The sequence below is a fragment of the Neophocaena asiaeorientalis genome, unplaced genomic scaffold, assembly GCF_003031525.2.
Source record: "Neophocaena asiaeorientalis asiaeorientalis breed wild unplaced genomic scaffold, Neophocaena_asiaeorientalis_V1.1 scaffold11, whole genome shotgun sequence".
NCBI lineage: Eukaryota > Metazoa > Chordata > Mammalia > Artiodactyla > Phocoenidae > Neophocaena > Neophocaena asiaeorientalis.
In genome coordinates, this window is record NW_020173124.1 from 563198 (window position 1) to 577360 (window position 14163).

The following is a 14163-nucleotide window of genomic DNA, read 5'->3' on the forward strand; positions in this document are numbered from 1 at the left end:
TTTTTTTGTGGTATGCAGGCCTCTCGCTGTTTTGGCCTCTCCTGTTGCGGAACACAGGCTCTGGACGTGCAGGCTCAGCAACCATGGCTCAGAGGCCTAGCCGCTCCACGGCATGTGGGATCCTCCCGGACCGGGGCATGAACCTGTGTCTCCTGCATCGGCAGGAGACTCTCAACCACTGCACCACCAAGGAAGCTCTTGTTGGAAGATTTTTAAACACAGTTTCAATTTCATTACTTGTGATTGGTCTGTCCATATTTTCTATTTCTTTCTGGTTCAGTCTTGGAAGGTTATACCTTTTGAAGAATTTGTCCATTTCTTCCAGGTTGTCCATTTTATTGGCATAGAAGAAAGCCTGTGTCTTTTGGTTGGAGCATTTAATCCATTCACTTTTAAGGTAATTATCCATGTGTATGTTCCTATGACCATTTTCTTAATTGTTTTGGGTTTGTTTTTGTAGGTCCTTTTCTTCTCTTGTGTGTCCCACTTAGGGAAGTTCCTTTAGCATTTGTTGTAGAGCTGGTTTGGTGGTGCTGAATTCTCTTATCTTTTGCTTCTCTGTAAAGCTCTTGATTTCTCCATTGAATCTGAATGGCATCCTCTTAGGCTGTCTTCATTTCTTTTCATTCGTTTTTCTTTATTCTGTTTTGCAGCAGTGAATTCCATCATTCTGTCTTCCAGGTCACTTTTCCATTCTTCTGCCTTAGTTATTCTGCTATTGATTCCTTCTAGTGTAGTTTTCATTTCAGTTATTGTATTATTCATCTCTCTTTGTTTGTTCTTTAATTCTTCTAGGTCTTTGTTAAACGTTTCTTGCATCTTCTCGATTTTGCCTCCATTCTTTTTCCGAGGTCCTGGATCATCTTCACTATCATTATTCTGAATTCTTTTTCTGGAAGGTGACCTACCTCCACTTCATTTAGTTGTTCTTCTGGGGTTTTGTCTTGTTCCTTCATCTGGTACATAGCCCTCTGCCTTTTCATCTTGTCTATCTTTCTGTGAATGTGGTTTTTGTTCTGCAGGCTGCAGGATTGTAGTTCTTCTTGCTTCTGCTGTCTGCCCTCTCCATTTTTACTTTTAAAAATATAACCCATAGTACATTCTATTGTTTAAATTTTCCTCCTCTCTCTCCAATTAGAGATACTTAACTTTTCTTTTTCTTAAAAACCACATGATATAACTAAAAGTATATTTCAAATTAATATGGAATCCAGAATTTATTATTTTCAATCTGAACCATGATCATAGTAGTATTGTGCTATATCTCTAAATGAACAGCAAAATCCAACAAGATATCTGAAGAAGTATAAAAAGGACTGTTCTCTAAGTTTTGTTTCAAGTGTGTAAGCTTTTAATCATTTGCACTCTCCATTACTGGATTCTTCACATTTATAGTAACATATTTTTTATAGTTTATGCTTCTTTCTCTGAAATTTTATAAATGTGCACTACTAACTTGTATTGAGTGTTCATTTGGTAGCAGAGACTCTGAAATGTGCCACAGATAGAAAATAGTCCAGTAGCCAGAATTCTAGTAAAATTTCACATTTATTATTATATTATGTCAAACTGTCATAGCAAAGCTATAAGGATGCTATCATTTTTCATTTCATAGATGAAGATTCTGAGATGCAAAGAGATTATTTTAATCAAATATACATATATGGCCTGTCTCTAAAACTAGTGTTCTTTCAAAGTCTCCATGCTGAGTGCATTAAAAAATTTAACGTAATGAAATAAGTTTAAATAAAAATCATAATTTTAAATGTTTTGAACAATTTAGACTTTTCAACAAGCATCTAACTTAATGACAACTGAGACCACATCAATTTCAACCTAGAAGATACACATTAATAATAACCATCCCTTTCTAAATCTACTTTTGTGCAATGCACAGTTCTAAACACTACAGATTAATTCATTTAATCTTCACAATTCTATAAGGTACGTACTACTATTATTAAACCATCTTACAGTTAAGAACACTGATGCAAAGAGAGGATAGGTGGTTTTTCCTGGATCACAGAATGAATAGTGGCTCCAGGTTACGAACCAAGCACTGATTGTAGAGTCCATGGCATAAATCTCATTTCTACACTGTCTCCTTCCATAGATGGATAGTTTAGTCTTCTTTCTCTTGACATATAGATATGGAACTTAGATTATGATGGTGAATTTGAGTAGCTAATTCATTTATGTTTTTATTTACACTCACAAATTTATTTTTAGGAACAGAGAAGTTCTCTGTGAAGAAAAAGGGCAGAGACTTTGTAAGAGACTCTTTTGAAAGGTGTATAGCACAGTATAGTGGATTGAGCACATGTGTTTACACTTCTGTTTCTTCTACTAACCCACTGCAACAGAAATATGAAAACATAAAACAGAATAAACCCATAGTGAATCCACATAATAAACAAGAGAATGACAGGCATATAAACCAAGTGTACAAGATGGTCAGTGTGTGGAAACAGGAAAATGGGGGAATAGGCAGATAAAGTTGCAACCTAGAATGTGATTTAAAAAGGCTATGGAGGAATGGAAGACATCCCCTTCCACAGAACTCTAGATGACCTTGCTTTTAGCTTGGAAATAACAGAGTGAAGTGCAAACAAAGGTTAAAAATAGGGTGATTAAGTCAAGATATTTTTATATGTTATACTACCTACCATCACAATGTCCCCCACCCTTTGCCCTAAGTTTACAGATGGCTAATGGCTGATAGAAAGTCTCAAATAAATACATAAGCAAAGCTCTTTTTTAAGATAGTGAAAAATCGGGGATATTAAGGCTGGTGCCCTGCAAAAAGGTTCTTTTCATTCTGACCTTTGGAGAACCCAAATCCTGACCTTCTAAAGCAAAACCTGCAAACTCCCTCCTACAAGACATCTTCATGCCATGCACCTATCTGTGCCTTCAGCAGAAAGCTGCATGTGTTAAATCTCTAAATGTAATGCAGTATGTGTTCAAAGCTATGCAGAACTCTCAGGAAGAGATCCCCCTGCAAGGAAGATACCAAGTGAAAAGAGTTTTATTTTCATAAAGATAGAGGAAACCAGGATAGATCACCTAGTCCTTTCTTAAATGTCATGGGAAAGCAGGATATTAAGTTCAATGAGGAAAATTAGCAGAGTGGAAAGTAAACACTAAGATAAAACATAGAGATGCAAAATGAATAATTCAGAAAATATCTTTTAAATCATCATATATTCAAGTACATATCTCATTCTAGAAAAGTTAAAGATCATTTTAAAAAGTAATATTTAGAGAATAAAACAGGACTCAGAGATTAAAAAGTATTTCTAAATAAAAATATTTTTAATAGAATGGCTAGAAAATGTGGTTGAGGAAATCTTCCATAATAAAGAAGAAAAAGACAAACAGAAAATACGATAGAAAAGGAAAGAAATAAAATGTCAGTCTAAAAAGTCCAAAAGCTGTACTTGGAATCATTGGATTCTTCACTTCCATGCAGTCACAGAAAAAAAAAAAAGAAGAAAAATTCCAGTTTTCCTTAAAAATGTCCTTAATTGACCAGTAAAAAGTATCGATTTTGTTAAATCTTAACTCTTCAGTCCAGGCCTTTTTAATATTCTGAGTGACAAAATCAAGAGTGTTCAGAAAGCACTTCTGGTGCATAGTGAAGTATGACTGTGTGGAACAAATGTACTTATGAGATGGCTTGAACTGCAGGAAGAATGTGCTACTTTTTTTCACAGAATATCATTTTATCCTTGAACGAATGTCTTACAATCTATGGCTATTCAGACTTAGGTATTTGGCAGATATTTTCTCAAAAAAAAAAAAAAAATGATGGAGAACAAAGTTAGAAGACTGACAATACCAAACGTTGAGACTTATTATAAAGCTACAGTAATTGAGACAGTGTGGTATTGTTGAAAGAATAAGTTTTCTTTATAGAGCCTATGCTCTAGTGAGGGAGACAGACAAGAAATAAACAAATAGAAAAGACATCATTAAAATTCCTATAAATCAACAGCGAATAAATAAATAACTTGATTGAAAATGGGCAAAGGACTTAAATAATCATTTCTCCAAAGAAGACATGCAAACAGCCAACAGGTATATGAAATAGGTATATAAAAAGAAGCTCAACATCATTAATCATCAGAGAAATGCAAATCAAAACCACAATGAGATATCACTTCACACCTGGCTATCATAAAAAAAAAAAAAACGAAAAACATAACAATGCTGGCAAGGATGCAAGGATATGGAGAAATTGAAATTCTTGTACACTGTTGCTAGGAATGTAAAATGGCACAGCCATTTTTGAAAAAGGTATGGAGATTACTCAAAAAATTAAAAATAGACTACAGTATGACCTAGCAATTCCAGTTCTGGGTGTATATACAAAATAATTGAATTCAAAATCTTGAAGAGATATTAACACTCCAATGTTCACTGCAGCATTATTCATAATAGCAAAGGTATGGAAACAACCTAAATGTCCATCAAAAGATGAATGGATCAATAAAATGTGGTATGTATACACAATGGAATATCATTCAGCCTTAAAAAAGAGGAAAATATTCTGGTGGGGGATGCTGATAACAGGCAAGGCTACACATGTGTAGGGATAGGGGAATGTAGGAAATCTCTGTATTTTTGTGTCAATTTTGCTGTGAACCTAAAACTGCTCTAACAAAATAAAGTCTTCTACAAAAAGGGAATTTTGCCATATGCAACAACATGGATGAACCTTGAGGAAATGATGTAACATTAGCCAGTCGCAGAAGGATAACTATTTTATGATTCCACTCACATGAGGTATCTAAAATAGTCAAACTCATAGTAACAGAGAGTAGAATAGTGGTTGCCAGGGCCTGAGGGAGGGGGGAAAATGGGGGAGTTGCTGTCCAGCAGGTATAAAGTTTCAGTTATAGAAAATGAATAAGTTCTAGAGATCTGCTATACAACATTGTGCCTACCACTAATGACACTGTATAGTGCACTTAAAAATCTGTTAAGAGGATAGATCTCTTGGTAAGTGTTCTTACCACAATTTAAAAAAAGTAGGATAAGAAATAACCAAAGAGTGCCATTAGTCCTATTAAGAAAACAGGCACAGTTTCATTTTTTAGTTAGTTTCCCTACCTTTGTCTGCATATAACTCCATTCTACTCACCCTTCATTGCACAAGTCTAACCCCACCCTCAGTGAAATACTTCAAACTAGCACATCCCACATTGACTCTTCCTTCTCATTAATTCTAAAGCCTCTACAGACAGAATCATATGGCTTCATATTAAATTGTTGCTTTTTCTTTTCTTTTCACTTGTACTAATTTTGACTCCTTATCTAGAGATGAAAACTCCTGAAAACAAGGATGCTGTCTTGTACTTCTTCGTATGCTTCACAGTGCTTTGCATTCTTTTGAACTGAGCATGATGTAGAAATTACCTAAATACTGTGAAATGACTGGGGAAATAATATCCCTAAAAATATCTCCCATAATAATTCAACACTTAGAAAACATTTAAATAAAGCCATCTCTCCAATTTCCTCTTGATATTATCTTTTAAAAATTTCTCTTTTTAAATATCCTTTTTGAAGGTCCCTCTAACATAAAGAACTTCAGTTTTGACTGTGTAATTATTATTTAGAATCACATTTGTTTCTCTCACATTGTTATTCATACAAATATACTAGAATCTTCATAAATTACCAGGTTTCAAAAATTGCTTGTTTAAGTTGTATGTAAGTAATTATGAATTTCTCTATTTCACTATTACAGGCTGAACAGTGCACTCCAAAATTCATGTGTTAAAGTTCTGTCAGTATCTCAGACTGGGGCTGTATTTGAACACAAGGTCTTCAAAGAAGTAATTAAGTTAAAATTAGGTTATTAGCATGGGTCCTAATCCAATATGACTGATGTCCTTATAGAAAGAAAATTAGGACACAGACACACACAGATGGACGACCCAGGAAGGAGAAGATAGCCATCTACAGGCCACGGAGAGAGGCCTCAGAAGAAATCAACCATGTCCACACCTTGATTTCAGACTTCAAGACTCCAGAACAGTGAGAAAAATTTCTGTTAAGGCACCCAGTCTGTGGGACTTTGTTATGGCAGCCCTAGCAAACAAATACATTTACTAATAGGGATATAGAAGAAATTTATGAGCTATAAAAAAGAATTCATATAAATATCGTAAATATAAATAGATTCTACCATACAGTCTCCAAACTCTTTACTCAAAAGAGAAAGAGACAGACAGACAGAGAGAGAAATAAAGGAAATAAACTTACTGTGACCTACTAAGTTCCAAGGCCTTTGCTAGGCTTTGAACATAAGCACATATGATTGCCTCATCATAAATGAGATGTGATGTGTTAAAACACCTGTCAATAAACAAAATCTATAGCTTTTTAAAAAAATTCATAAATACAGCAACAAACATCAAAAGAAATAGCCCAAAGAGTTGAGATTGTATCTACTGCCTAGGAATTTGGGTAGGGGAGAATTCTCACTTGTGACTTCAACAACTAAGTTTCACCCTAATAGCTCCAAAATCTCTCTCATATGCCTAACTACCCTCTTAATCTTTAGTCCATGTATCCTACTACATCATAGGAATTTCTCCCTGACTATAATGAAGTCACTACAAACTTTACATGACGAAAATAAAATCCATTTTATTTTTCCCATGTATGCTTCTTTCCCAATAGACTTCTGTTATGAATTTTTGTGTCCCCTGCTAAATTCATATGTTGAAATCTTACTCCCAAGGTGTGGTGCCTATGGGGGGTGATTAGGTTGTAAGGGTGGAGCCCTCATGAATGGAATTAGTGCCCTTACAGAAGGCACACCCCTGAGAGCTCTTTATCCCTTCTGCTGTGAGACAGTAAGACCATCTGGCTGTCTGTCAACCAGGAAGCATAATCTCATCAGACACTGAATCTGCTGCCTCCTTGATCTTGGACTTCCCAGCCTCCAGAACAGTGAGAAATAAATGTTTGCTATTTAAGCCACCCAACCTATGGTATTTTTGTTATATCAGCCTGAACTAAGACAGCTTCTGACAGTAAATGGTCCCCAACACAGTCATCAGATGTAAAAACCAGATAGTCATCTTTTTTTCCCCCTATCATCACCATGGCATTTCCCAGGTGCCTTTCTGATCTGAGCAAGCCCACTTAATTCTTCACTTTATATTCTCAGGAATGTTTTATTTTCTCTCCATTCCCACTAAAACTGCTTAGCTCAGGACCCCGTTATTTCTCACTCCCCTGACTATCATTGCTGAGGAAACAATAGAGTGATCTTTCCAAAATGCAAATCTAAGCATGTCACTATGCCACTTAAAATTCTCCAAAGGCTTGCTTTCCCCTGCCAAAACACTTAGCATGGCACAAAGGCCATCCATGATTTGATGCCTACTTAACTTTCCATCACCAGATCTACGACTGCCCACTATGCACCATGTTCCAGGAATACTGAACTGCAGTCAACTTTCAATTTCCCAAGGATAGATTAACCACATTACAGAAAAAAAAAGAAAAAAAAAAAGATGAAAATAAGCCAAAGACAGCTTATTTGTAAAGAAAAAGAATTAAAACTGTTGTGAATAAGAGAAAAATCTACATATCAGAATGAGTCTATTACTTATAATTATATAGGAACCATTCCATTTTTACATTGTACCTACTGCAAATCAGGAGAGCCCCTCCACCTGGACAGTTAGAGGTGAATATGCTTGCTTACAGCAGTCTGTTAGCCTGTTGACTGCTCTTTGGTGCAGGAGCAGCGTTTTGCAGTTTGTCTGAAGCTCTGGGCAAAAATCTATTTCTTAGGGCAGTGACGGTACTAGAAGTCTCTTTGCTCTGCCTTCTCCCAAGACTTGTTTTTATTTATTTTTCTTAAACAGAGAATCTGGAGAATGACAATGAAGGTGGGATGGAGAGAACTGAAGAACAAAGCCCAGAATTTTGCTTTGAAGCTTTTGTGACCTTGAACTGACAAATGTGGTCCAAAATTCTCTCAGTCCATTGTTACGCTGAGGTTTGCCTTACTGAGGACTGAGGGGGCAGTCTGGGGTTGTAGCGAAAAAGACTTGAGAATGGCAGGTAATTTAATTTCCAAGTTGATGGCCTGACTGTGCTGCCGGTGAAGTATTTGTGCAATGACGAAGGAGAGAATGACAGTGAGAGGGAAGAATTTGCTGACAAAAACAAGGCAGCTCCGAACAACTGCTTGCTGGGATATTTAGAAAACAAAAAGTAGAGCTTATTCAATGAAAAAGATTGTTTTCATCGGAAAAAGGGAAGAGGAGAAAGAGGAGGGGGAGGAGGAAAAGACCTACTCAGCTCAGAGCAGACTATTTCAATATTTTAATGAAATACATTTGAATTAAATATCTACCTTGTATCACAGTTGCGTTGAATTGTGTCTGAACAATGTTTTTGCTGTATTCACCCAATTTCCATTACCCTAGTTAATAGGATAATATAGAGTGGGTATAATTTTCCAAAACAACGATTCATTAATATCTTATGCCCTTTTATATTTGTCCTCAATTTACTTCCTCCATAGGGAATCCTTGCCTCCACTGCTACACCTAGCTGTACTCCCATTATCTGAATAATGGACACATAACCAGATTTCCAGACTCAGCTCAAATGGTACTGCTGTTTAGGAACTTTGATTGTCCCCAAGACGTAAAGTGGTTCACCTGACCCTTTGTGTTGTTCTGTGTACAATTCTAACATTCCTAATCCTATATTTATTTACATGTCTGTCTCCGTGTTTAAAATGTAAGACTCTTTGGGGGAGGAATTAGTCTTATTAACTCTTATCCTCCATACATATGCCAATGCCAGTTACAGGGATGGTTTTTAAGGCTGGCTGAGAGTCACTACAGTAGGTGAGAGAGTGTGGCTTGGAGTCACAAATGTGCTTTGATATCTGGCTATGACACTTCCTCTCTGGGTGATTTTGAACAACTTACTTGGACTCTTATTATTAGTTTCCTCATCTGTAAAACAAAGAAAATTCTACTACACTCATATAATATATGAAATAGTTAGCCAAGTGACTTGAAAGGTAAGGACACTAATCGGTACCTATATACAATAAAAGAAAGAATGAGTCAAAAAACTAAAATCTAAAACATACATGTGACTATACTGATTCTAATACATAAACAATTCAGAAAAACATTTCTACCCACTGTCAATTGGAATGTGTGTGGAATTATTTTTCTGGAATTAATGGTGAATTACTGTATTTCTATGATTTTACACTACTTCTCTTGTGGCTAGCAGAATGTGTCACCCCAAAATATGGCTCTTTGGCTTGGATTATTTGGAACTGATAATTTTAAGGAAAACCAGACACGTGAGAAGCTCTGAAAACAGAGTAGGAATTCCCTTTTGGTATGAAAAATTTACATTAGAAAGTGGGCCTGTACCAGGAAGAGAGCTATTACCTGAGAACTTTTTCATCTCAGAGAATTATCTGCAAGGCAGGGCAAGCCCTGTTTACTAAACATCTCCTATTCTCACTTTTCCATGAATTGCCTTCTCTTCTTTGAAGCCATAGACCCCTTTCCTTAACTCAGGAAATAAATGGTATATAAAATAATAAATGGTACATAAACCTCCATAGTATAGCCATCTTTTGAATTTTATATCTTTGTGAGGCTCCTGTACATAGATAATTACTTTTTTTCCTCTTGTTAATCTGTCCTTTATTTCAACGGATATCAGCCAAGAGTCTAGGAGGGTAGAGAGAAAATTGTTTCCTCCCTCCCCCTTACCACTAGTTAGATTCATTCACCTGGAGGTTGGTTGAGATTAGTAGTGTAATTCCTGGCAATGGAAAAGAATAATACTAATTGCCTGTGGTGATCACTCCAAAGTGATCAAGTTCAAGTCACATATAAAATGGTCTATTAAGATAGAAAAAATAGAATATTAGAACCTCAATTTATATTTGTAACTGTTGTAAACAAGGGTAATTAACAGCATTCAAAGACAACTTAATTCTTTGTTTGACTTTTACGTATGCATTGTTTACGAGAAAGGTTTAAAAGAGTCATTTCCCTGCTGTTAAGGGGCTCAGCTTAAGCAAGGTCTAAAGAGGGTTAAGTTAAATAATGACCTTCTCTGTTTTGGACTGAGTTGTGTTCCACCATCCTCCCCCTCCCCAAATCCAGACACTGAAGTACTAACCTCCAGTGTAGACTACATTTGGAATAGGGTCTTAGAGAGGTAACTAAGGTTACAGTAGGTCATAAGGGTGGGACCCTAATCCAATAGAACTGGTGTCATTATAAGAAGACACTTTACCAGGGATGTGAGCACAGAGGAAAGACCACATGAGGACACAGTGAGAAGGAGGTCATCTGCAAGCCAAGGAGGCCTGGGGAGAAACCAAACCTGCTGACACTTTGATCTCAGACTTCCAGGCTCCACAACTGTGAGAAGATAAATTTCTTTTGTTTAAGCCACCGGTCTATAGTATTTTGTTATGGCAGCCCTCGCTGACTAATACACTGACATATATCTGCTGACTTATTAGGAGCAGAACAGAGCACTGGGAAAGTTATTTAAGAGTCTTGAGACATTTTGAAGGTCCAAGCTGACCTTAGGAGCACAATAGGAGAAGTACAATAGGAGCAACTCACCCTAAATTAAAGCAGATCTGAACCTTACCTCTAAAATATATTCCAATTACCTACTTCCAAATTTCTAAGACCTCCACTGCTTCCACTTCCACTGCTACCACACTAGTCCAAGTGGTCACAAACTCTCACCTGAATTCCTATACCAGCCTCCTAAAGTTCACCAGCATCCATCCTTTTCCTCTCCTATAGTAGTCTTCACACAGCATTGAGTAATCATTTTAAAACACCAACCACGATTTAAAAACTCCTGTTTAACCCTTAAACTGGCTACTAAAGTTCTCAGTCTTTACAGTAGCAGGCAAGTCCCTCAGAATCTCATCACCCTTGGCCCTCCTCTCCTGTGGCATGAAGCTCCTGCTACTCCAGCCACATTAGCTAGAAACTGCCAAGCATTTTCTGGCCTTAAGGGGGTTTTACTTGCTATTTTCTCTGCCCAGAAAGCTCTTCCTAAGACATCTTCACAAGGCTAGATCTTGCATGCCATTCAAGTGTAAGCTCAAATAGCACCTCCTTGGCAAGGACTTTATGGAAACCCTTCTCTCTTTTATTTCACACTGCTTTTCCCCATCTGACATTTTCATAAATTTTTATGCATTTACTATCTACTCCAGCTAAATACAAGTTCATGAATATAGGGATTTGAGCCACTTTTCTCATCCCTGTGTCTCTAGCTCCTTGAAAAGGCATAATCTATATAATGATTAATAAATGCTCCCTATTCTAATAGAAATTCTAGTTCTAGAAATAATTGGGGCTGATACTAGAAATACCCCCAATTCAATCACTCTGCTGCTTAGGATATGCTTTGGGCAAAAGGGCTGTGTATGAATGAGAGAGAGAGAAAGAGATAAATTGAAAAAATGACCACCTAGAATTATTATCACCTGGAACCTGAGCAGTTTCATGGATTTTTCTTTTTCTTTTGTTTTGAAATCCCTGAATACGTGGGACACTGGAAAACCTATCTTTTTCTTTAAGTAGCAACGGCGTCTCAAATTTCTGATGCTGAGTTTCATCAGTGAACCTGGTTAAGGCAGCAAGTAGTGACCTGGTATTGCTCCTTCCATGGCAGTCGTGGTAAATGGGGACATTTCTAAGGTTGGGTGCCAGCTCTCTACTAAGTAGTGAGGCATGGCTAGAAGAGGGAGTATCTAAAGGTTGGCAGTTAAGATCTTCCTCAGGAAGTAGCCCTGGGTTCCTTTTAGAGATTGCAAACAATAGGAAGATCCATTTAAAATCAAAGTAAGCAGAGAGCTGCAGCTGCTTGTGTTTTCTGCACTCTCTGGGGATGGCTGAGGGAGACGGGAAGCAGGTGATATCTGAGAACTGGAATTTGAGGATCAGTGCTGGAGTTGAGTTCCCTTTCCTCCAGGTAAACCAAGATTTCATTTTTAAGATGGGAAGTCTAGGAAACACAGGCATGATTTTACCTAGCACTCCACAGGCCTGTGTCAATCCACTATCACCCCACATAACCAATACAAGAAAACAACCTATGAGTGTAACACGTAGAGAAAATGATTAAGCAAAACAAGATCTTCATTTAATTTCTTGTACAGTGTGGTAAAATATCTTAAAGTAGAGAATGAAGAGAACTGTTAGAACTTTTCAGAGAATCCAGCACCTTCAACACAAGGAAACAGCTTGGAATTTCAAAAAAAAGTTTAAACACATAGACAGTGAATGTGAAGTATGTGTTTGAAAAATACCATCAAGAACATCAATGCATGTGGATCTGAAACACTTGATACTGGGTAATGCAGTTATCTTCAGACTGATTTTCTGAATGAAAATCTTCCAAAAAGAAGATTGAATGAAGAAAAAACAAAATTGGTGAAGCAGGTTCAAGAGAAAGGAAACTTTCTTCAGAGGCTAAAACTAGTTAAAATGTATAGATCAAAGAAAGGTCTGTCTCAGACACAGTTGTTAACAAAGAGGTGGAGAAGCTGCAGCCAGCTGTTGCTCTGAGTTGCAGTCAGGTGTGTCTAAGAAATCAAGGTTTACTCAGTTGATAGACCACTGTGGGTTAGATGAGAAATTGCTACACTATAACAGAAATGATGAAGAACTTATATGTGTTTAATTAATAATTTTTTTCAGAATATCTTTGTAAATGTCAACTTAATTAAAACATACTTATACATTTTAAAGGGAAGATATGAACCATTAAGGGCTTAGAGAAAGATATTATGGTGAACCTGGATCAATTGAGGGCATTCTGTTATATAAACATAAACTAAGATCTAAAATGAAAATTTAATACTTTGAATATATTTTTCAAAACACTTAACAGTTAAAAAAATTTTTAATCATGTTTAAAAAAATTTTGTGCAATACTGGATGTAACTTTTAGGCATTTTTTGATTTCCTCTTTGATTTCTTCAGTGATCTCTTGGTTATTTAGTAACGTATTGTTTAGCCTCCATGTGTTTGTGTTTTTTTACGATTTATTCCCTGTAATTCATTTCTAATCTCATAGCATTGTGGTCAGAAAAGATGCTTAATATGATTTCAATTTTCTTAAATTTACTGAGGCTTGATTTGTGACCCAAGATGTGATCTATCCTGGGGAATGTTCCGTGCACACTTGAGAAGAAAGTGTAATCTGCTGTTTTCGGATGGAATGTCCTATAAAGATGAATTAAATCTATCTGGTCTATTGTGTCATTTAAAGCTTCTGTTTCCTTATTTATTTTCATTTTGGATATTCTGTCCATTGGTGTAAGTGAGGTGTTAAAGTCCCCCAGTATTACTGTGTTACTGTCGATTTCCTCTTTTAGAGCTGTTAGCAGTTGCTTTATGTATTGAGGTGCTCCTATGTTGGGTGCATATATATTTATCATTGCTATATCTTCTTCTTGGATTGGTCCCTTGATCATTATGTAGTGTCCTTCCTTGTCTCTTATAGCATTCTTTATTTTAAAGTCTATTTTATCTGATATGAGTAGGGCTACTCTGGCTTCCTTTTGATTTCCATTTGCATGGACTATCTTTTTCCATCCCCTCACTTTCAGTCTGTATGTGTCCCTAGGTCTGAAGTGGGTCTCTCGTAGACAGCATATAGATGGGTCTTGTTTTTGTATCCATTCAGAAAGCCTGTGTCTTTTGGTTGGAGCATTTAATCCATTCACGTTTAAGGTAATTATTGATGTGTATGTTCCTATGACCATTTTCTTAATTGTTTTGGGTTTGCTTTTTTAGGTCCTTTTCTTCTTTTGTGTTTCCCACTTAGAGAAGTTCCTTTAGCATTTGTTGTAGAGCTGGTTTGGTGGTGCTGAATTCTTTTAGCTTTTGCTTGTCTGTAAAGCTTTTGATTTCTCCACCGAATCTGAATGAGATCCTTGCTGGGTAGAGTAATAATGGTAGTAGGATTTTTCCTTTCATCACTTTAAGTATATCATGCCACTCCCTTCTGGCTTGTAGAGTTTCTGCTGAGAAATCAGCTGTTAACCTTATGGGAGTTCCCTTGTATGTTATTTGTCATTTTTCCCTTGCTGCTTTCAATAATTTT

At 36.5% G+C, this 14163-nt stretch overlaps 1 protein-coding gene and 1 pseudogene across 1 annotated transcript in view; one reads left to right on the top strand and one right to left on the bottom strand.

The window, feature by feature from the left end:
- The window catches only part of LRP1B (LDL receptor related protein 1B), a 1787379-nt gene that overhangs the window by 513193 nt on the left and 1260023 nt on the right, over positions 1 to 14163 (bottom strand). The window lies entirely within an intron of this gene.
- LOC112399119 (swi5-dependent recombination DNA repair protein 1 homolog pseudogene) lies at positions 12022 to 12735 on the top strand (annotated as a pseudogene).